Source organism: Trachypithecus francoisi, unplaced genomic scaffold (genome assembly GCF_009764315.1).
Source record: "Trachypithecus francoisi isolate TF-2019V2 unplaced genomic scaffold, Tfra_2.0 Lachesis_group1, whole genome shotgun sequence".
NCBI classification, from domain to species: domain Eukaryota; kingdom Metazoa; phylum Chordata; class Mammalia; order Primates; family Cercopithecidae; genus Trachypithecus; species Trachypithecus francoisi.
This window is the reverse complement of record NW_022681454.1, coordinates 176,914,437-176,939,580: the sequence shown is the minus strand read 5'-3', so window position 1 is coordinate 176,939,580 and position 25,144 is coordinate 176,914,437. Positions and strand designations below refer to the sequence as shown.

Genomic DNA, 25,144 nt, shown 5'->3' with positions numbered 1-25,144 from the left:
GAAAGTTCTGTCTTCCTTAGAGATGTCCCATGTTCACAAACCATGGTGGTTTGTCCTGATGTGAAACTTCCATGGTGCAAATGACAAATCCATATATGACGTCATACAGGCTGGGACAGAAACCATATTGCCCAACCACTTGGTGCCTTGGTAACAACTACATGTCTAAGCTCTGGTGCAAGATCTACAGAACTCTGTGCTTCTAATTTGTGAGAAGATAGTTCACGAAAAGCATTGTTTCAACTTAGAAGAGCTTTAGCTCTCAGGACACAGAGCTGAGAGATTACCTCTTTATCCAACAAGGTTTTGACGAACCTGGATCCCAAAGTATTCGATCTTACCTTTCTTATGATATTGACTACCTTCTAGTTATATACTCTAGACACCTGAGGGTCCAGGGCTGTAATCACTGATCTTTGTATACTTCAGAGTACACAGAGTAACAGACATCATACATACTCAACAAATACTGGTTGAATTAATTTTAAAAACAAATGAGTAAATGACTCACGATTGTTCACCAACTAAGAAAGACTTCTCATGGTCCTGCTGAAGCATGTTTCAAACATACATGAACTCAGGCCTGCTTCACTCATGTATTCCAACTCCTTTATATGTAAAAAAATCCTGTGAGATAGATATAATGAGGCTCCACTTTACAAAACGATATGGTTCACAAAAGCGAGGAGTCCCGTCCAGAATGAGCAGCAAAGTGACAGCCAGTTCTGAAATCGAGACATTCTGCCCACATAGGAGCACTGCAATGAACCTGACAGATATGGCATGTATATAAAGAAAACATTTACAAGTTCAATGGCTATTCTCATCCATGAATGCCACAGGCTACGGTGGACAAATGCCCCAAATGCCTTACCCAATTCTATCAATTTCCCTGAAATCAAAGAAGAGAAAAAAAAAAAGCTTTCATTAGCTGTGTCTTTCAGCCACTAGTACAGATAAACCTGGCTATATCTGGGGGAGGGAGGAACACAAATGAGAGAAAAAAAGAATGTAGGACAAAATTAGAAGTAGAAAGATTTAATTTTTAAGTTCTCATTACTAACACAAGATCTCAATTTATTAAATTACATGTAGATACTAAAAGTACTATATCAGTGTAGCACTCTTCATCACAAGCACACATTAAAATACAGCTAGATAAAAGTATCGAGTTATTTTGGGGACTCCATAAATGAGATACTTTGTCATCTGGAATGTCTACCTGAAGATAGACTCTTACTACAACAGAAAATCTTATGAATTAAACAAAAGCATTTTTTAAAAATCAAACACTCTGATTTTTTGTCCAAGTGTATTTCATCACACCACATTCGAATTCCACAATATAAGATTTGGATGAAAAAGAAAAAGTTGCATTTGGTGACAGTTTTAAAGGTTCTTTGATTACCTATATAGTTTCTACATTCTTTGTAACAGTAATTAAATCCAAGCCTCAATGGGCTTCAGTCCTATTTGCTACGAGTCTGAAGGCATGAGAAGTATGTAGCATTTATATAACAGGAAATATCTAAAAGCATTCTGCTGAGATTTCCTTCCCCCACACCCCCTTCCACACCCATTCCTTAAACTGCCTTCAAAAGGCCTGCTGTGTTCTCTAAAAATTAAACACTGGTTACTAAAAGAAACAGTGTACCTATTTCTCAGCACATCTCCACTAAAGTTGTATTTAGCCTGGCTTAAATAGCTTCCCAAGCCTAGCACCTGACCCTTAATGCTCAAATATTTTCATGTCCTAGAGGCCAAAAATGCTTTTCTGTTGTTATCAGCGTGGAATTTAGGAGCAAAGAAAAGGCTTCCCAACTCAGTTCTCCATTCTCCACACACCAAACCCCAGTCAACAGGCCCTTCCAAAGCCCTGACATGAATGTGTCCCTGACACATCAAGTCAGAAGAGGCCCTTGTACCTTGTCTACCCTCTCTAACCCCCTACTCCCTGTCCTACTCTCAAACCAGAATGTTTGTGTTACGCTAGAGGCAATGATTGTTAATCCAGCTCTTAAATGAGTCTAACATTTACTATTAGTTATTAGTACCTCTGCAGCAGTACTTATTACTATTAGTTATTATTACTTATCAATACCTCTAGTTTACCAAATGCCTAAAACGTACCTTTTCTACAGTATACCATTGGTCTGGTTACCTTATGGTAACCAGAATGTGGATGTCACTTAACTGGAGGCTGCCACATGGAATTGGCACCCAGCCAACTATATTTTGCCTGGCCTCTTGAAAACATGTGCCCATGTTCTCAGAAGTCAAGCACTGCCCACAAATACCCACAAGGCCGGGCTCCACAAGGAGCATCCTCATAACAGGTGAGTCAAGTAGGCCTGAACCCAATTCATTCCAGGACCCATACCCACAAGAAAGGACTTACTTCGCTGCTGCTGGTTTCAAAGCTATTCATATCACAAAGTTTTCCTCCAATAGTGTAAACTGTCTAAAGAGCTTCCCAAAATTATTTTTAGCTTTTTTTTAAAAAAAGTAGGAATTCCTTAGTTCTAACTTTCTCTGCCTTTTGAAGATCAACTCTTAATCTCTTTTCTGTGCCACTACTTTAAAATATATATATGCACACCAAATCACATAATGCAGGGGACACTGACCTACGTTAAGTCATAACATTTTCCAAGTAAAATATCAGGGAGCTTAAGATCGTGCAAACTTCCTAAATGAAATCAGAGCAGAAGGCGAATCTCTTACATGGACCTTCTTAACTGCTGCTCACAGAAATTATTTTGTCCAAAGTGCAAGAGAGAATTTTAATTTCAGTTCCATTTTCTCATTATCCTCAAAAACTCTAATAGTACCATTTTGTTAAATTGAGTCAATCCCAACTGAATAGAGTAATTCAAGAACTTGACTCAATTGTCCATAGGAATACTAATTTCATTTTATCTAAAATTAATATAACCTGGAACATTAAAGCTAGCCACTCCCATTAATCTTGCCACCTTATTTGATGATTCAATTCTATCTATAATTATGTTATACAATTTAAGGCACCCAATAGTTAGACCACAAATCGCTTTTGTATTATGACCTAGAAAATACCACCATCTCTTCACAAAATTGAAACTTCTAAATTAAATTTAATAATTTTGAGCACCATCCACATACAATAACACAATCAAGACAAAGGGTACTTCAAAGTAATTTAGCAATGACCTGTAACGTAGGTCAAGTCAAACAACCAAAATGAAACATAAAGGAAATAGAGACGGATCCTAAATTACACTGAGGTTATGCCCCAAACACTCATTGGTAGTCAGCTGTTTCACACTCAGGTTATTCATTTGGTGATGCCCCCAAATCAGACCACAGAAGTCTCAACCTCACAGCTTATCTAAATAAAGTTCTCTGCATCCTCCCTACCACATGACCAGTTTGTTTACTGGACTGATCTGTTGTTCTGTTCTTGCTATCCCCTGTGGTTATGGGCTCTGGGCTTCTCTTCTAGTGGTGAAAGAACAGATTTCTCAGCTTCCAGCTGCACTCCACTGATGGATGGCTATTCCGGCAGCCGAGGGCAGGGATGAGCTGGCAGTGTGGGGTGCGGACTAGAAAGAGTGAGGAGCTACTGGCAGTCAACATCACCTTGGCACACTTCAAGTACTACACATCTCCCACAACACTTATTTTCTAATCTCTCTGTGGCCACATGAACGGGTCTGCCTGCTTTCCTTTTCCTGTTGCCACTTTTTAATAGTTTCAGTTTTTCCCCTTTATGGGTTCACTGAAGAAAGTCTTATAGCTTTGCTCTACCCTCTTTTTGTCCCTAATGGAAATCGCTGTTTTATCTCAAAGCTTTTTACTACTAGGCACTCATGTAAAAGGGTTCCTTCCTTTGAAGTCATCTCATCTCACCAAGGCACTAGTGACAAGAACAAAAATGGAACACCAGGAAATAAAGATGCTTCTTGGAACACAAAAGAAAGATGAATACATTAGAAAACGCAAAGCCCTTGATAAGGCCTTGGGATCGTGGATGAGACCCTAACTACATGCTCTAGACTAACCAAATAACCACTAACCTAGATTAACTAGACAAGGGGGAAATGATGATGACGATGCTGGAAGGGGAAGAGGGGCCTCTGTGGGAAGAAGGAATGGGGCGAGAAGAACAGTTGAATGATACTATAATGGTAATTTCTCATGAGTCAGACAACCTAAAATTCCTCCAAAAAAACAGCTGTCAAGATGCAGATCAGAAAAGAGGGAAGATGAAGAAATGTCAGTTAAGGAGCAGCTGGAGTACAAGGTGCCACAGAGTAAAAGGTAGACTTCATTGTTAATAGGGAATACTACTAAGAGTCTAGGAAGAATTCAATAAAGACAATAAAACGCTGGTGATGTTTGCTGAAGGAAAGTGATGGCAGGAAGAGGCAAAGAGCATTTACTTTTTGGAAAGGCAGTCCTTGCTTTGCGTGGTACTGCTGCACCATAAAAACTACCTTGCAAGCTGAACTCATGCAAAGTAATTTTAATAATCATGAGAAAAGAGTATAATTATTCTATGACCTTTGAGAATTTTTATCAAAACATTTAAAATTCTCTATAAGTGTATAGGCAAATGAAAAATATAGTAAAAATAGTATTTGGTACACTGCAATTTAAAACATTAGAAACATTGAGAATTAGGGTTTATTTCTTTGTAAAAAACTAATCAGGGGTAGTTTGAACAGGGTTTGCTTTCTTTGTTGTATAACGTACAATACAGAGCAAGTATCTTTTCTATATCTTAACAAGTTGCAATACTCTTTCCTAAGTTTGGATTCACTATCAACAATTTTATTCTTTGTACTTTCAATGTCATGTATTATCTCTTTTAAAGTGAAGACATTTGGTAGCATCACCTCCCCTGAGACATCTCCATCCTTCCTCATTTATGCTGAAAAATTTGCCCTCACTAAGTTCCTAGGAGTACATATCTTAAGTCTCTCAAATGGTGGAATATTCACAAAGTCAACTACACTTATGTGCTGCTTAATGACAGAGATACATGTTGAGAAATGTGTGGTTAGGTGATTTCACTGTGTGAACCTCGTAGGGTGCACTTACACAAACCTAGAGGTATAGCCTACTACACACCTAGGTCATACGGTAAGGCCTTTTGCTCCTAGCCTGCAAACATATACAGCATGATACTGTATAGAATACCATAGGCAACTGTAACACAATGGTATTTGTGTATCTAAACATAGAAAAGGTATGTAAAAATATCATTTTCTAACATTATGGGACCACTGTTGTACATGCAGTCCGTCCTGACTAAAATGTCCTTATGCAGCGTGTGACTGTGTTTCTTCTGTAATTCTATGTTCAATTCGAATTCTGCAAGGTTATTTGCACAGTGTGGTAAATGTTCTGCCATACAGCACACACATTACTCACTGTTACTTCCTGCTATGATGCTTAACTGTTTTCTAATGCATGCTTTATGTCATATTTCTTCCAAAATTCAGCTACAGAAATGCATAATCTCTACTTGTAGCATCAATAACCTGTCTGAAACTCCATCTACGATAACAGGCCTTAAAAGCCCAAATAACTCCTTGGTTCACTGGCTGGATTAATGAAGTTTCTGATTGTAGTAAAAAGCAAATTTTCACATTTTCTTTCAAGTACTCAAGAGAACTGGGGTGACTTGCAACATTATCCAACAGTAGTAGCTGTGCTCTGAAAGTCAAAATTATTTTGCCAACCTCTGGACAAAAACAACGGAAACAAGACTTGGAGCAATGGTGCTGTAACCCACGACCTTTCATGTGCATGCCAAATGACTGGCTGAGATGCCTGTTTCATGATTAAGGATTTTTTTTTAATGCTCTAGGATTCTCAGACAGATAAGCATAGGTTTTATTTTAAAGTTACCTTTTGTGTTGTCTCCTAATAAAAGAGCTGCTCTATCTTTAACTCCTTAAAGCTACTTCTCGATCTTACATCTTCTGTGGCACAAGTTCCTGATGGAGTTGCATTACAACTTACCTCATCAATATTAACTATTTGATGATCGTTATCATCACCCGCCGTAAATAATCCTTGGAATCTGGATGCAAATTTCCCACCAGCATCTTTCTCTGTGCTACAGCTTCACCTAACAGATTAATCAATTCACGCCAACTTCTGAATGATGAAGCTAGTCTTTACTGGCAGAATTTCCTCAATCTCAGTGTAATTACTATTTTCTTTCAACGTGGCAACTAACTTCACTACTTTGACCTTAATGCTAACCAAACTGATTGGGATTTTTTTTATACAGTCTTCAATCCAAAGTAAAAGTAATACTCCATTTTAGCCATAAGCAGTTTTCTATTCCTGGTAAAATTTAAACTAAAACATAGTACATGATTTTACAGTTTTTTAGATTCATAGGACTGATGTCAGCAATATGGTTCATACCACTTCTTCATGCAGGCCTACCTCTCATCCCGTATTTGCTTTGCTATCCATATTTTCAAATCTTCTAATCACTTCCAATCTCACTTTCAGCATTTATCACTTTTCATTTCTTTGCTGCACTTTCATCTTTGTTGGCCAATTCGTCTTTCAACTATTCATTCTTATAAAATGTTACGTGGGCTTATCAGTGGGTGATGCAAAGAGGCAATACAACTACATACTTTGCTGTCTGCGTCTGAACTGAGTAACAGATGAACGGTGACAAATTACTGACAGAGTCGAAAAAGAAATGAGATTTGTCACTGATCGTGCTGCACATTTGATACTTATGCAGGATGTGTGGACTGAAGGGCCAAAAGCAGAGTTTGCACTGTATGCAGTTAATAAACCGGGGAGGGTGAAACTTCAGTCACTGGCGTAAAGCATCACAGCTGACACGTGCACATCGAACCAGGCACAGTGAGGGTGCCTTATTTCATTCCAATACCTGCTCAAAAGTCAGTTTAGGCCAATTGGAGCTAAAGATTTTCCATTTTTATTGAAACAACGAAACTTTAGGGAAAGTAGATCCCTACACTGTGATCAAATATGGACAAATTCATTATACAAATAAGGCACATGGAAGGAGGAAAAGGAGTTACAAATTTTTGCTTTGAAACACATTACTCCATAAAATTAATGTGTTGTGATCAAAATTTTTTTTAAAAAGATAAGTTCAGTCAGGTGCAGTGTCTCATGCCTGTAATCCCAGCACTTTGGGAAGCTGAGGCAGATGGCTTACCTGAGCCAGGAGTTCAAGACAAGGCTGGGCAACATGACGAAAACTGGTCTCTACTGAAAATACAAAAAATTACCCAGGTGTTGTGGCGCATGCCTGTGGTTCCAGCTACTCAAAGCCTGAGGTGGGAGGATCACCTGAGCTCGGGAAGTAGAGTCTGCAGTGAGCCAAAATCTCGCCACTGTACTCCAGACTGAGTGACAGAGTGAGACCCTGTCTCAAATAAATAAATAAATAAGCAAGAAAGAAATTCTGAGAGAAGAATTTGAGTAGCAGCAGTAATGGCAGCTGTGCAAAGTCAAATCTCCCAATACCTTCTCCAAAAATATAAAGACAATTTTAAAAAGCAAGAACAAGTGGGACTACATAAATCCATGCCTAGTCAGAAAACAAGGGTAATTTCAAATTACCTGTAAGAAAAAAAGTGAACACCAAATTCTAGTGAAACACTATCAGTTTTGCTGTAATATCTGTTTTAAAAACACAAAATTTGGTGTTCAAATGTGATTGATATATTAGAGAACAATTTTAACATAATGAGAATTTTGCATTTCTTTATGGGTATTTTCATCTGCTGAGATACTAGGTGAATGCAGAAAACTGCACCCAGCAGAACCAAGCTGGCAGGAATAATACACAAAACACACACAGGCACATGCACACGGCACACCTGGAGCATCTGCCAGCCACCTTGGCTTGCCACAGGCATTGTGAGCCACACCCATCCATCTGGTTCTAACTTTCCATCTGACATAAGATAAACCTGCCTGCATCATTTCAAAATAAATCACACGCTACAGTCTCCTTCCTGTGCCCACTCCCACAAGCAAACTTCCCATCTTTTCCAAGGTAGAGTGCCATGTTTACTGGAATGTTTATGTATTTCTAATGATTTAACATGGGTAAAATGGTACTACAGTTTTTACTAGGTTTCTGTATTTTTTTAATGTGTCATTGATGCTTTGAGTGTTGCGACTTGTTACGAGCTGACTTGTGTCCCCCAAAATTCATGCACAAGTCCTAACCCCCAACACGATAACCTGAGGTTTAACTGTGTTTGGAAATGGGGCCCTTAAAGACATAACGAAGGTCAAATGAGATGCTACAGGTAGGCCTAACCCAGATCGACTAGCGTTCCTGTTGGAAAAGGAGATCAGGACACGGACTCACAGAGAGGAAAGACCATGTGAAGACACAAGGAGAAGACAGCATCTGCAAGCCCAGGAGAGAAGTCTCAGAAGAAACCAACCCTGCCGACACCCTGGTCTCAGACCTCCAGCCTCCAGAACTGTGGCAAGATACATCTCTGTTGTCTAAGCCACCCAGTCAGTGCTACTTTGTTATGGCAGCCCTACAAACTAATACACACCCCAAACCTCATTTTTCCCATAAGTGCTATGGTTTTCACTGTGCAATTTTGCATAGCACAATGATTTTCAAGAATGCATATGCTGCATTATAACAGAACTGACTGTATATCTCAAGTTTCTGCTATAAGCCCTAACAGGAACAAGAGTAGAGAGAGAAAAATGGAAGGGAAGAAATAAGGGGGTGTTACATGAGGTGCTAAGATTGATCTAAAATCACTCCCTAAAAGACAAAGTCCATCTAAATGTGAAAATACTATGGTGAGATGGAGGAAAGGGGGGAAGGTGCATCACTGCAAACTACAGAAAAGGAACTTAAAAATAAACCTTGGGCCTCTAGGAGACAGTCCCTTGGAAAGGCAACTGTTTGGGGGAAAACAAAGTAGTCAGAAAAGGAGACCTTCTTTGAAAACTGCATGGTAAAGAGAAAAGAAGAAAAGGGGAAATTCAGAAGACATTGGAAAAAAAAAAAATTTAAGTGACACAGCCGGGTGCGGTGGCTCACTCCTGTCAACTCAGCACTTTGAGAGGCAGAGGCGGGCGAATCACGAGGTCAGGAGATCCAGACTATCATGGCGAACACGGCGAAACCCCGTCTTTACTAAAAACACAAAAAATTAGCCAGGCATGGTGGCGGACGACTGTAGTCCCAGCTACTCAGGAGGCTGAGGCAGGAGAATGGCAGGAACCCGGGAGGCGGAGCTTGCAGTGAGCTGAGATTGCGCCACTGCACTCCAGCCTGGGCGACAGAGCAAGACTCTATCTCAAAATAAATAAATAAATAAATAAAAACCGAGTGACACACAAATCCTTTCCCCTTCCCATTTCTCTAAAGCATCCAGTAAAGCAACCACTAGAGGACACTGCCAGAAACCTGGCAGACATCCCTCAACAGGAGACCACAGTTTGCACCACGGGGAAGGGAACCAAGAGATGTCATCACGTACCCCCTGACACGATATGTTGGGAAGGACACAAAATCACGTCCAGGGTCCGCCTCCCAAAAATGCATGACCTGGATCTAATGTTTAAATATCAGACAAACACGAACTAAGGAACCAAATAAATGATCTGTGTTCTTCAAAAATGTCAAATTTATGAAAAACAAACACTGAGAAAATCATCCAGATTAAAGGTTAACAAAAAGACATCACAACTACATAAAACAGGTAAGCCTGAATTGGATGTAGACCAGGGGAAAGAAGGTCCTATAAAGGACAGTAGGGAACAATCTTGTCCAATTTGAATAAATATATAGATCATTAGAGTGTGATCACGTAAGTGAATGCCATTGTTTTGAGGTGAAGGGTATCATATCTGCAATTTACTCTAACACAGTTCAGAACAAAAATTAATGAGTATAAGGGAACATTTTGTGTATAAAGGGCGGGAAGGAAAGAGGGCGAGAGAGAGAATGACAATGTCAACATGGTAAAATATTAACATTTGAAGAATCTGGGTAAAGGGTAAATGAGAATTCTTTGCACTCTTTTTGCAACTATACTGTAAGTATGAAATTATTTCCAAATAAGAAAAAAGAGCAAAAGATAAATTGTACTTAGCCTTCCAATGTGTACTTTCCAGTCAAGTCCTTAATTCATTCACTGAGAACAGTGAGGCCACTGCAGAGTAGGTAGGAGAATAAAGAACAAAGGTGCCAGGTGCGGTGGCTCACGCCTGTAATCCCAGCAGTTTGGGAGGCCAAGGCAGGTGGATCCCCTGAGGTCAGGAGTTCGAGAACAGCCTGGCCAACATGGTGAAACCCCGTTTCTACCAAAAATACAAAAACTAGCCAGGCCTGGTGGCACACGCCTGTAATCCCAGCTACTTGGGAGGCTGAGGCAGGAGAATCACTTGAACCCAGGAGGAGGAGGCTGCAGTCGAGATCACGCCACTGCACTACAGCCTGAGCGACATAGTGGGACTACGTCTCAAAAAAAAAAAAGAACAAAGGGCCAGGTGCAGTGGCTCATGCCTATAATCCCAACACTTTGGGAGGCCGAGGTGGGTGGATCACCTGAGGTCGAGTTCGAGGCCAACCTGGCCAACATGGCAAAACCCGTCTACTAAAAATACAAAAATTAGATGGGTGTGGTAGCTGACACCTGTAATCCCAGCTACTCAAGAGGCTGAGGCAGGGGAAGAGCTTGAACCTGGGAAGTGGAGGTTGCAGTGGGCCGAGATCGCACCACTGCACTCCAACCTGGGCAGCAAAGCAAGATTCCGTATCAAAAAACAAAAATAAGAAAGAAAGAAAAAGAAAAAAAAAAATACAATGGAATTGGAAAATCACAAGTGACATCATCACATCATCTTAAAATCTCAATTCAGAAAACTTTAAAAATATTATAAACTTGTAAAGTAATCAGGCTCCATAATACAGACTGAAAAATCCCGATTTAAAACACCAACCTTGACAGATAGAACTGGAAAAAGGCACTACCGCTTCTTCTTATAGGGCATCTTGGCTCAATGACTCTGAATGGATTCTCTATTAGCATAAGGCACTCACATACAGAAAAGGACTAAGTGAAAAGTCAGCATTACTGTATATGACATTTTCTTAAAGTACATCTTATGACTTTAAAGTACATGTAGTCCAACCAACTGCTAACAGGGAGAATAATGGAGTGACTCTTAACATAATCTCATTCCAATACCAGCACTCTACACAGGCACCATTTTCACCCCTATACCATTATAGTATTGTCCAAATTCGTCTCCTCCCTCCAGTAACGCTGCCTTTCAACCTCTCCAGCAATACTCTTTCAGATTCTTCATTCTAAAACACCCCTTCCACGTCACACTCCTTTAGCAAAACCCTTCAAAAGATATTTATAACATAAAGCATCAGGTTCAAGTTTCTTACTCTCAATATCCAAGGCATCATATCATTTAGTCTTCAGCTTCTTTTCCAAACTTCTTCTCTCATCTCCCTTCTGCCAAAACTGGCCACCACGTCTCTGCTGACCCCTAGCACTTTGCCTGCCAATCCTCAAAGCCAAAGGTGAGGCCAGCTGACTGCAAGAAGCCTGTCCTCACCACCTCAACTCTCTCTCTCTCTCTCTTCCCTCAGAAGATGAAGTCATTAGAACTAGATGCAAATAAATAAGTAGTAAGACCGCCCTACCAAGTTCTAACTTTTCTAACTTTTTCCTTCATGTTTGAATGTCAATTATCTAACTTGCGCCCACAATGTCCCTCCTTCCTCTCATTGTTTTTATTGCTCCTGCTTTGTAGGTGCGCTGGCATGTGCTTATTCTATAATACAACGGGACAGAATAGCTGCGAGAACAAGGCAGTGTCAAAGGAATTTAGTGCTTAAAGAAGCATGAAAGCAAAACCAGCACGGAAGGATTGATATCTGCGGTCTGAGAGAGGGGCCAGAGTCCGGGTTAGGCAGCAGAGCGGTTCTGAGTCCAACCCACAGACGGGCATTGTGCTTGCAGCATACTGTCACTGGCTATACGACGTATCTGCTCTTCTCCTAGGCTCCACAACTGCAGGTAGGGGAATGCGGGGGATGGCTGCAAGAGGGTGAACGTTAGCAAATAATGCTACCGTAGACAGAAGAACGAGCTTCATCTTAATCCAGTTCAAATTATTAAAATTTATAATGAGATAAATCCAAATCTGTGAAATGTTGCCACACCTTCAGACACAGTGGTGGGGAATCTATGCAAGATGTAGCCATCTGGTTATAGAAATGGAGATCCTGCTGGTGAACGCAGAAATCCAACACCAAGAAATCACAAGGTTGTGCCTGACCCTTCCCTCCTCATTCAGGACAAGGACTTCAGGGTCATCACGAGATATTCCCTGGGGACCATGACCTTCAGGAATGGCACATAACCCAAATACAGTTTTCACAATTCAAGGTGATCACAGTAACACATTTTGAGCAGGTATCACTGGATCCTCATAATAAGCCTTTGACTAAGGTCCTTCTATAACCCCTACTGTACAGATAAGGAAACTGAGGCCCAGAGAGATTAAGTAACTTGTCTGAAATCACACAGTCAGTGAAAGGCAGAGCCAGGATTCAAATGTAGGCAGTCTGTCTGTCTGTCTCCAGAGTCCACGATGAACTCAATGACTACAAAAATACAAATGTGCTTAAAAAGATCAAAAAAGTTATGCATTCTAAAAATTAACCCAGAAGTATAATATTTTAATTGCAGTTTCTTAAATGCAGCCTAATTTAAAAGGAACTAAATGATGAATTAAATTTGGGGATTGTTTGTGGTTTTTTTTGTTTGTTTGTTTGTTTGCTTTTTAAAGCTTGCAATTCATTGTTAAAAGAGCAAGTCCACTAATCATGACTATTTGGGCCAGGCACAGTGGTTCATGCCTGTAATCTCAGCACTTTGGGAGGCTGAGGTGGGTGACTGCTTGAGCTCAGGAGTTTAAGACAAGCCTGGGGAACACGGCGAAACCCCATCTCTATAAATAATACAAAATTAGCTGGGCATGATGGCGCACACCTGTGGTCCCAATTACTCAGCAGCCTGAGGTGGAAAGATCACTTGAGCCCAGGAGTTCAAGACTGCAGTGAGCCATGATTGCGCCACTGCACTCCAACCTGGGTGACAGAGAAAAACCATGTCTTACCAAAATAAACAAACAAACAAACAGAAAAAGACTACTTCTAGGGCAATAATAATTACTAAAAACTGACATTTCAATTGTTAGTTAAAATAACACATTAGTACGGTATGAATATTTTTCTTTAATAACAATATTTTTTAAATGGCACACATTTTAAATATTTAACTATTTTAGTTACACGTATGAATTATAGTGGCTTTTCAAACCAAAATGAAGTAAACACAAATTAAATATTTAGAACATTTTAGTCAGATTACCAAATGTATCTGATAAGTGACACAGTCTTCACATTCCTTCACCTGAGAGGCAGTGAAGCAAAGAGGACTAAGTCCAGGCTTTGAAACCCTACTTGAATCTCCTGTTCTGTAATCACAGATAAGGTATTTAACCTCTCTGAGCTTTTGTTCACTCAGTTATTAAATGGGTACAAATAACATCAACAGCCTGAAAGTCCTAAAAATAAAAACATATAAGACCATGTGCAGTGGCTCACACCTGTAATGCCAGCACTTTGGAAGGCCAAGGCAAGAGGATAGCTTGAGGCCAGGAGTTCAAGACTAGCTGAGGCAACATAAAGAAACTCTGTCTCTACAAAAACTATATATATATATATATATATATATATTTTTTTTTTTTTTTCTTTTTTTGAGACGGAGTCTCGCTCTGTACCCCAGGCTGGAGTGTAGTGGCTGGATCTCAGCTCACTGCAAGCTCCGCCTCCCGGGTTCACGCCATTCTCCTGTCTCAGCCTCCCGAGTAGCTGGGACTACAGGCGCCCGCCACCTCGCCCGGCTAATTTTTTGTATTTTTTAGTAGAGACGGGGTTTCACTGTGTTAGCCAGGATGGTCTCGATCTCCTGACCTCGTGATCCGCCCGTCTCGGCCTCCCAAAGTGCTGGGATTACAGGCTTAAGCCACCGCACCCGGCCAACTATATATATTTTTTTAGTTAGCTTGGTGTAGTGTGATATACCTATAATCTCAGCTACTGCAGAGGCTGAGGCAGGAGGATCACTTGAGCCCAGGGATTCAGGGCTGCAGTAAGCTGTGTTCACACCACTGTACTCCAGCCAAGGTGACAGAGCAAGAACCCAACTCTTATTTTTATTTATTTTTTATTATCTCATTCTGTCACCCAGGCTGGAGTGCAGTGGCACAATTATGGCTCACTGCAACCTCTGCCTCCTGGGTTCAAGCAATTCTCCTGCCTCCTGGGTTCAAGTGACTCTCTTGCCTCAGCCTCCCAAGTAGCTGGGATTACAGGCACCTGCCACCACACCTGGCTAATTTTTTGTATTTTTAGTAGACAGGGTTTCACCATGTTGGCCAGGCTGGTCTTGAACTCCTGACTCAGGTGATCTGCCGCCCTGGCCTCTCGAAGTGCTGGGATTACAGGCGTGAGCCACCACGCCCAGTCAAGACCCCAACTCTTGAGAACAAAACTATATGTACATGTGCACACACGTATGTGTTTTTTTTTTTTTTAAGTTTTACTTCTTCGCTTTTTTTTTTTTTAAGAGGCAGGGTCTTGCACTGTTGCCCAGGCTGGAGTGCAGCGGCATGATCTCAGCTCACTGCAACCTCCGCCTCCTGGGTTCAAGTGATCCTCCCACCTCTGCCTCCCAAGTAGCTGGAAGTACAAGCGCACACCATCACGCCAAGCTAACTTTTTTCATTTTTTGTAGAGACAGGTCTCACTATGTTACCCAGGCTGGTTTCAAACCCCTGAGCTCAAGCATCCATCCCTCCTCAGCCTCCCAAAGTGCTGGGATTACAGGCGTGAACCACCATGGCAGGCTATATATTTTTCAAATATACATAGAACACCAGACCCAAAGGAAGAACTTAATAAATGTTAAATCCTTTTCTTTCTTATGAGAAACAAGGACAGATACATTGTCTCTGTGCATCTGTAAGTCCACACTACACTGATACTTTCCAGAATCCAAGAGACAAGCAATGTTTCTCCATACCCACTTTCAGTTATGAAACTCTGAGGTTAACAAATCCCAATTCTAGATTCCAATGTATATGGAGGCTTATACAAAGTGTTTAATCAAAATTTAATTTTTAAAATTGTTTAGTTTTTCAGCATGGTACTGGTACCAAGACAGATATATACACCAATACAACAGAACAGAGGCCTCAGAAGTAACACCACACATCTACAACCATCTGATCTTTGACAACCCTGACAAAAACAAGAAATGGGGAAAGGATTCCCTATTTAATGGTGCTGGGAAAACTGGGTAGCCATATGTAGAAAGCTGAAACTGGATCCCTTCCTTACACCTTATACAAAAATTAATTCAAGATGGATTAAAGACTTGAATATTAGACCTAAAACCATAAAAATCCTAGAAGAAAACCTAGGCAATACCATTCAGGACACAGGCATGGGCAAGGACTTCATGACTAAAACACCAAAAGCAATGGCAACAAAAGCCAAAAAAGACAAATGGGATCTAATTAAACTAAAGAGCTTCTGCACAGCAAAAGAAACTACCATCAGAGTGAAAAGGCAACCTACAGAATGGGAGAAAATTTTTGCAATCTACCCATTTGACAAAGGGCTAATATCCAGAACCTACAAAGAACTCAAACAAATTTACAAGAAAAAATCAACCCCATCAAAAAGTGGGCAAAGGATATGAACAGACACTTCTCAAAAGAAGACATTTATGCAGCCAACAGACACATGAAAAAATGCTCATCATCACTGTTCATCAGAGAAATGCAAATCAAAACCACAATGAGATATCATCTCACACCAGTTAGAATGGCGATCATTAAAAAGTCACGAAACAACAGGTGCTGGAGAGCATGTGAAGAAACAGGAACACTTTTACACTGTTGGTGGGAGTGTAAATTTGTTCAACCACTATGGAAGACAGTGCGGTGATTCATCAAGGATCTAGAACTAGAAATACCATTTGACCCAGCAATCCCATTACTGGGTATATGCCCAAAGAATTATAAATCATGCTACCATAAAGACACATGCACAAGTATGTTTATTGCAGCACTATTCACAATAGTAAAGACCTGGAACCAACCCAAATGTCCATCAATGACAGACTAGATTAAGAAAATGTGGCACATATACACCATGGAATACTATGCAGCCATAAAAAAGGATGAGTTCATTGTAGCGACACGGATGAAGCTGGAAACCCGCCTCAGCCTCCCAAAGTGCTGGGATTACAGGCATGAGCCACCGTGCCCAGCCAAAGATTTGTTTTTGAAAACCATCATTCTGAACAAACTATCGCAAGGACAGAAAACCAAACACCGCATATTCTCACTCATAGGTGGGAACTGAACAATGAGCATATTTGGAGACAGGGCGGGGAACATCACACACCTGGGCCTGTCGTGGGGTGGGGTGGTGGTGGAGGGATAGCATTAGGAGAAATACCTAATGTAAATGACAAGCTAGTGGGTGCAGCACACCAACACAGCACACAAACCTGCATGCTGTGCACATGTACCCTAGAACTTAAAGTATAATAATAAAAAAAGTTTAGACTTAAAATCTTTTTTTAAAAAAACAAAAAACCTAATACTATATAATGACATCAATGTACAATGTAAAACTCTGATTTTGAGATTAAAATTGATGAACTTGGCTTCTGTGATGACCGCGAACTCTGCTTAAGATGCAAATCTAACTTAGACTTTGATTTTGAGACTAAAATCTACGAACTTGGCCTCTGATGACCTGAACTCTCTGTAAGATGGAAATCTCTTCACCTGAACTACTGATGGCAAGCGATAGGACCAGATGATACTTAGTAGTTTCATATAGCAAAATAAGGTTTTAAGTCTGTTAACAACCGTGAATAGATCCAAAAACATGGGCAGCTTAACTGGGGAGGTACAGAGTCCATTCTTCTGAAGTACTCAATGGCAGCAACAGGCTTGCAGGCCAGGACCTCTCACTCCCTGTCCAACCTAAGAACCAAGACACTGTCACTGGACCTACGCCTGTCAAATGGCCCTTTCTAGGTATGTTCAGTTTCTCAGCCTCAAAGACGTCCCAGGAGAACCCCATAGCTAGTAAATCCCAGCATCCCAGAAGCCTCCTGGGTACCCTGTACTACTGGGTAACAAAGAAGCAGATGAAGAGAAATCCCAGTTTAAAGAAATGTTTGAGCTAACAAATGAAAAAGAAATGACTGAATGAGATCATTGTTTTGCAACCCCATATTAATTCATGGATCTAGACAGTAGATATCAGCGGCTGCTAACATCTCAGACACTGTGTGCTTTCAAAATGTTCATATACATATATTCTGAACGTGAGCAAATCTCTAGATCCACTATCAATTTACAAAAAATACGAACTTGCACAATGGGGATTCTATCAGCCAAAAAACAAAAGAGAAGCTATGGATTAAAAAAATACTTAAAGATTTTTTTTTTTTTTTTTTTGAGATGGAGTTTCGCTCTTGTTGCCCAGCCTGGAGTGCAATGGGGCAATCTTGGCTCACTGCAACCTCCACCTCCCAGGTTCAAGCAATTCTCCTGCCTCCTGAGTAGCTAGGATTACAGGCATGTGCCACACCCAGCTAATTTTGTATTTTCTGTAGAGATGGGGTTTCTCCATGTTGGTCAGGCTGGTCTCGAACTCCTGACCTCAGGTGATCTGCCCGCCTCAGCCTCCCAAAGTGCTGGGATTACAGGCATGAGCCACCGTGCCCAGCCAAAGATTTGTTTTTGAAAAGAAACAACAACCTATGGTATTTGTCATTTTGTCACCCAAGCATGTATTCCTAAAAAAAAAAAGCAAGGAAATGATTACCATAAAGGTCAGGATAATTACTTTTATGAGAAGGGGACTGTAAAAGGCTTCTGGGGTGGCTGGCAAAGCTCTAGTGTTCTGGTTGGTGTTAGGAGGGTATTCTCTTTATGACAATTCATTAAAGCCATACTACTTTGTATCCTGTGGATTTCTATGTTTTATCTTCTACAATAAAAAAGACTTAAATAAGATTAGTGAGATTCTAAAGGAAATTCCGGATTATCCATTAAGCTGACTAAGTATGTGCTGAGGCACTTTGAACATCGGTAAATAAGGCCCTTCCCTACTACCACTACTCCAATTAAAAACAAAAAAAATTTGGATTTGATACTTTAAAAAGTCAAAATTCTGGCCTAAACCGATCCTCCCGCCTCAGGATTACAGGCATGAGCTACTGTGCCCGGCTGGGTCCATTCTTAATTGCTCATCTACACTAAATGCTTTTTCTAACTCATTCGGAACACCCTGGCACAAGAAAGAGGCAGTTTCTTCCAGAAATTCCTAGTTGAATAAGAAAGTTCTTGCTGCAAGGAGCTCAAATTTGGGAACAGAAGTTGCATAGGAACATAGATCATTACCTTATGTGCTGAGAGCTATGGCAAAGATATATAGAAAGAAGCAAAGACATACAATCATTTTCTGAAATCCTGAGCCTATTTATGTCATTTATATAGGGCCACCTTTAGAGAGGAGGAAAGCCATTTCTGATTTAAGCAGAGAAACAGGGAAGGCAGTGGGGAACATACTGATAGAATTCAGTAAACATTAAGCTAGCTTAACAAGAAAATCAGAGATGGATCTCAATGTTCTTTACATAATATTAAAATGGGGAGGAGACATACAAGCAGTAGAATAAATACATTTACTTAGTTAAAATCTAAGATTCACATCTAATTTAAACAAGGTTAAGCAGGCTTTCTAGTCCAAGTTTATTAAAATTCACTATTCATCAGCAATGATATAAATAAGGAATAATATCATCACCAGATGAAACCTTGGATAGTTTTTTTTAGCAGTATTTTTCATTAGTACTTTATATCCCAAAAAAACTCAGTTTTGCCAAGTCAGGTATTTTTATATGAAGGGGAAAACGTGCGTTCCTAAAGTACTGTGAGAGAGCCACAGTCTCACACACTACATATACCTTTTGTACTCAAGAGGTAACCCAGAGTTTAAGGGTGGCTTTAGTGAGATCATTTAACAGCAGAGCTGTAATTTCACCGAGTTCTAAGATTTCTTATAACCTGCTTTTTTTTTTAACTATTCAAAACAAAAGGATTATTCAGTACAATTGCTCTAAGTATTTATTTTATAAAGGCTGTTCCCATTCATTTTGAACAATGAAACAGAACGAAGGATGTTAGCATGTGCAAATACATCCCTTACCAGAGAAAAACATGTTTTACCTTATTGTTCTTCTATCTGCCTTGATATGCTTTCATGTTTTGTCTTTATGGCATTTCAAAACACAGAACTTAAATAATGCAGACAATCCTTTGTTTTAACATCACTCAAAATCTCTCATAACAAAATTAAAACTGAAATCCTAAATGAAAAAGGCCAGAAAGTTCTGTAACATTTCAGCTTGATCCTAAGCTTTTAAAATGTCATTATTTTTCAATATTCTCTTTTATGACATTTTTAAGCAAAAAGTTGAAGGGGTTTTACCAATGACAGATCTCTGAAATTCACTTGGTATAACTGTCATGTTTTAGATCCTGGTGAATGTAGAAATCTATAATAACAACAGAGTGATCTGAGTGCTTCTCACCCATGACTGAAGGGAAGGCTCCATCTGCTGCCTAAAGCTTCACCCTGTTGTGCAGCGACTTGTAGAGAAAACAATCTAAGAGTTACAATAAGGATTTGGCACTAACTCAAAAAAACAGTCATAACACAGACTAGCTGTGTAGCTTTGGGCAAATTACTTAGCTTCTCTGAGCCTCCACAGCCTCATAGAAAATAGAGATAGTATGACTTTTATGTTTGTGAGAAGTAAACGATGCTATACATATATATAAGCATCTGGGGTAGAACAAGAACTCAAAAGTTCCTATTTCCTTCTCTTTTCAGAAAAGTTGAGACTGGAGAAGAAAAGTTTGCCTGTGATACAGTGTAAACACAGAATTGTGGTCCAAGGACCAGCAGCATTGACATCACCTGTGAGCTTGTTGGAACTGCAAATTCACGGCTTGGGCCTCAGCTCAACCCAATAAATCAGAATCTCTGGGGATGAGTATAGGAAACTATTTTAACAAGCTTTCCAAGTGTTTCTCGAGAACATTAAAGTTGGAGAGCCACTGACCTAGAAAAACAAAATGGATCTATGCAGTACTCTCCCAAGATTAACTAAGGATCCCATTTTCTGATCCTTGCTTACCTGTCTCCTTCTCTGTTGGTTACTCTGGATCCTTCAATTGCCCAGCTGTGCAGATTCAACTTTTGGCTTCACTGGATCATTTATCAGACCACAGTTGGTTTCTACCCTTCCTGGCAGAGTCTTTTCCTGCTGACAACATGGTCATTGTCACATTCCCCAGCCCCAGCCCCACCCTGTCATACAGACAGACCATCTAAAAGGGCTTCGTGTCCACCCAGGCTGTACACTGCGCACATGAGCAGGCCAGCCTGTGGACACTCAATTCCTGTGATCTTTCCCCATCCTGTCCCAGAAAAGGAAGTTCCAACCATCACTCTGCAAACCTATGTTACTAGGGCATGAAAGAACTCCCCAAAACTCTGAATTCCGTACATCTCATTGTCAAAGCTTTTCCAACAGGTCAAATAAGAAAGGTTTTAAAAAAGAAAGGTTCACACAAAGCAGTTCTGTTTACCATAATTGAGTCCACCCCCTACTGCCCTCAGCTATAGAGAGAGAAACTGATCTTCAGGTCCTGGCGATCCATATTCCTCCTTTCTTTTTTCCTCTGAAATAGTGCCCTCTCAAAGTCCAGTTCTACCAACAACTAAAGCCAACGATGAAAATGAAATCATGGTCCAATTTGTTTGGCCCCAAGCGGCTGGCCTCTACTAACACATGCTCACCAGTTCCATCAGAACCCCACTCGGCATGAGCCCTCAGACCTGGAGGAAGAGAGGACTGGGACCACCATTCTGGCAATGAATTGTTGCAACTGCCTGCAAAACATAAGTCACCTCAACTTCTCCAATGGTGGAGCCAGGGTAAGCAAAAGCTGTTACTCAGACCTTCCTACCATCAATATGAGATACCCAACTAAAGAGCCTATTCTACATGCATCATAATAAATCCTTCAAGTAGACACATTAATCAACAAACTTCAAAACTTAGGGAATTGCAGTATCTCTGACAGTGAAGTCAGAGTAATGATCTCAAACAAGGATAAGAGATAAGGCAGGCATGCCCCATAAACTACACCGGGAAACTAGGGTTACAGAAGAATATTTAATGAGACATAAAAACATCAATCTGAGATTATCCTTTCAGTTAAGTTCAGATCAAACAACTGTTCTGTTTCTCTGCTACTGGCTCTGGAAAAATTCAATTTACAGTCTCACTACTGCTATGCAGGAGTGCTTCTATACTGATGTTTTTATGCCTGTCAGTTTTGCAAGGGGGAAAAGAGTTCTTCTTCCTTATGCATTCAACTTCCTGAAGAAGTTGCTCCAGCTGCTTAGCAGTCCTCCTCTCTTTCTGAGGAAAGACCGCCCTGCCCTCTCCCATGTGGCTATATTGTGACCATTATGCCCAACCCATTCCCTAGCAAGCTTGCTATACAATTATGATTTCAGTTACATAAAATATGCATGCAGGTAAATTGAAATTACAAGGTATTAAGCAAACAAAAATTATTTTAAAATATTGACAATATGGATATTTTAAACTCTTCTTTAATACTGCTGTTCTATCATCTTTTCAACAATAAAAGAAAAAATAATTCTAAATATATTTTCAAATGCTTGAAAATAAATATCGCCAGGAATTTTCTTTTTAAATGCCATTTATATTCACTTACTATGAGGCAGTTGTTATTCTAAATGTTACAAATGACACACATTTAACCTCTTTAATAACCCTATGAGGGAAAGAGGCAAAGAAACTTGCCACAGGGCTACCAAGTCCGTAATCTACAGTGCCAAGATGAAAACCATAGCCACAACCACAAGCCATGGTTGCAGTTGCAGCTGCTAAACTGATAACACCTTCTCTCTAACTACAGGGTATCAAACCACTCTAAAGCAGCACGGGGAATTCTACGAGCACAGCATCTCACCTATGGCTATGCTTCCTTAGGGTGTGATTTTTGTCAGATTTCGACAGCTAAACAAAACCAAATCTAACAAGGACTAAGAAAAGCACAGTGCATTCAAGAATGCACTAGCTGTTGCCATGACACTTTCTCCCTAGTTAGAAGTAATCATGTTTGCTTACAACGTTATCTTCTAATTAGAATGCAACGTGCATTTACAATGAACAACATTCTGTATACCATAAACATCATTAAACAAATCTTACCTGTTATAAACAATTAGTATGAAAACTACTGAACCCAGAACCTCTTAGTAGTAAGATATATCGCGAAAAAGTCATGACATTTGGGATCATATATTTTCTCGCTACAAAAATTTCAATTAGTCCTGGCAGCCATGGACTTAATTATTACTTTCAAATATTAATTTTAATCTTCAAAAGAATGATTTAGCAGCGCTCCACAATTATAAAATGCCAAGCAGTTTTCTTCACCATAGTATATTTTAGTACTAATCTCTTAGCACTATCGTGTCTAAATCTGTAATTTTTTTCAATCTGCAATTGAAATTCCAAAATAGGACACTAAAGTTTCAGAGTGAGCAATTATTATTTATTCAAGTCAAATGGTCACATTTCACCAAACTATAATCTTACATTATCTCTGCAACCACTTCCTTTCAACACAGATACAACCAACAGCAAAGGAAAAGCTCCCCAATTCAGACTAATGAAAAACTAATAAAATCAACTCACCAATTAAAAGAAACTAACTTCGTTATTTTTCAAATACTAGGTAATTCAAATGGGAGACACAAATCATTCAGAAGTTCTAAAGATGTGCAAGTGACGTATCAACTGTTCCCATTTAAACAGGCTTCTGAAATACATATACCTGAAGAAGATACTCAGAAGAGTTTATTATATTCCTTCTTTATTTCTCTGTATCCGTTATCTTAATTTCATCTTCACTAGTAGTTTGGCCTTTCTGTTAGAAAAGAGCTCATTTGGCCGGGCGCGGTGGCTCAAGCCTGTAATCCCAGCACTTTGGGAGGCCGAGACGGGCGGATCACGAGGTCAGGAGATCGAGACCATCCTGGCTAATACGGCGAAACCCCGTCTCTACTAAAAAATACAAAAAACTAGCCGGGCAACGAGGCGGGCGCCTGTAGTCCCAGCTACTCGGGAGGCTGAGACAGGAGAATGGCGTGAACCCGGGAGGCGGAGCCTGCAGTGAGCTGAGAGCCGGCCACTGCACTCCAGCCTGGGCGGCAGAGCAAGACTCCGTCTCAAAAAAAAAAAAAAAAAAGAGCTCATTCTAGGAACATCAAGCCATACTTAAATTAAGTCATCACTTAACTCAAAATACGTCCCATCTTCAATTTTAGTAAAAGCTTTAAATATATTTTACTTAATATTCTAGAAGTAAAACTTAACATAATTCTTGCCTTAAAATGTTTGCGTGTATTTTTTTTTTGCAGGGAGGAGGTGAGACTGGGTCTATCTCTGTTGCCCAGGCTACAGTGCAGTGGCACAATCTCAGTTCACTGCAACCTCTGCCTCCTGAGCTCAAGCAATCCTCCCACCTCACGCCCAGCTAAATTTTCATATTTATTATAGACACGGGGTTTGCCATATTGCCCAGGCTGGATTTGAACTTGTGAGCTCAAGCAATCCACCATTGTCAGCCTCCCAAAGTGCTGGGATTACAGGCATGAGTCACCAGGCCCAGCCAAAGAAATGTTGGTATATTATTAAGAACAAATGAAACTTTGAAAATGATCATCAGAGTTCACTACTTTATAGCACATTTCTAATTATCCAAACAGGGTTCATCTATACTTAACAGAAGAGAGCTGACAAATGACTTTCATCTCTAGGCAGTTCTCATCAATTAGTAATGACTTTCTGGGGAAGTCTGTTGAGAAGGACTATGAGAAAGCAGATGCCATGACTGCAACGCAAGTCAAGAGTGTAGGGGCCACACCTATGCCATCACTGATAGTTTTTTTCTGGCAAAATGTCAAAGAGTTTGGCTTTTTTCTGACCCAAGGCCATGCTTGAGTCACCTACACCCAATATTGATAAATACGCAGAAACTGCTAAGTTAATTTTAATGTTATTTCAATAAACCATAATTTAAAAAGAAAATTAGCCTGCAAAAATGAGTGTCTCATTATTAATTCCAAAGCCAAATAAACATAGTGTGGGGACAATGCTTGTTGCTACACCTTCTATCTGGTGATTCTCTTCTGACAGTGGCAGGATGATGAATTTCACTGTTCATTCCTGACAGGAGATTGGATTTTCTCATGCTTCACTTTATATTGCTCATTCTGGGAAGAAAACAGCATTTTTGTGGTTTTTATTTTATATATAATTTATGGAAGGAAGTTGAACATTTGTGTTTTGCTTTACAGGATACTGAACAGTAAAACCACCCAGCCCACACCCTAATGCCCTTGGGTAACATTAGCCTGCTGCTGAATGTAAGCCAGAACATACACCACATGGCTCTAGTCCAGGGCTTCTCATATTGGTGCAAGCCAGGAGTGTGCCTGGGGGCAAGGGTATTCAAATCCACAAGACAGACGTGGCACAGCTCCCCAAACCACCATTTAAAACATTATTCCAAAATTAAAATAGACACAAATATATTCTCTAAAAGAATACAAAATTGACACGAAGCTTTAGAAGAAAATGAAAAGATTACAAAGAAATGTTCTTTTTAGAAGGACCTACACACACTCTCTTTGTCAGGGTCAACCTTCTTTCCATTAAGAGTACTGTACTTGGGTTGAAAACTCAGCAACACATTACTCCATTAGAGTGCACAAACTGAAAACTGACTCAGAAATTTAACAGTTATCTTGATTTTAAAAGGGGAGGTGTGGTGACCTATAATACCTGTAACAACTTAGTCTCACACAAAAAAG

General features: G+C 40.0%; 1 protein-coding gene across 4 annotated transcripts in view; it reads right to left on the bottom strand.

The window, feature by feature from the left end:
- Positions 1 to 25,144, bottom strand: part of WWC2 (WW and C2 domain containing 2) — a 211,419-nt gene that overhangs the window by 143,722 nt on the left and 42,553 nt on the right. Inside the window, exon 1 of one of the 4 annotated variants that reach the window (XM_033215762.1) lies at positions 20,361 to 20,488. The exons of 2 other annotated variants lie outside the window; for them this stretch is intronic. The gene's annotated coding sequence lies outside the window, so the exon portion shown is untranslated. Of the gene's footprint in view, positions 1 to 20,360; positions 20,489 to 25,144 lie in introns of those variants that run through there. One more of the 4 variants, XM_033215763.1, reaches the window with a different exon arrangement.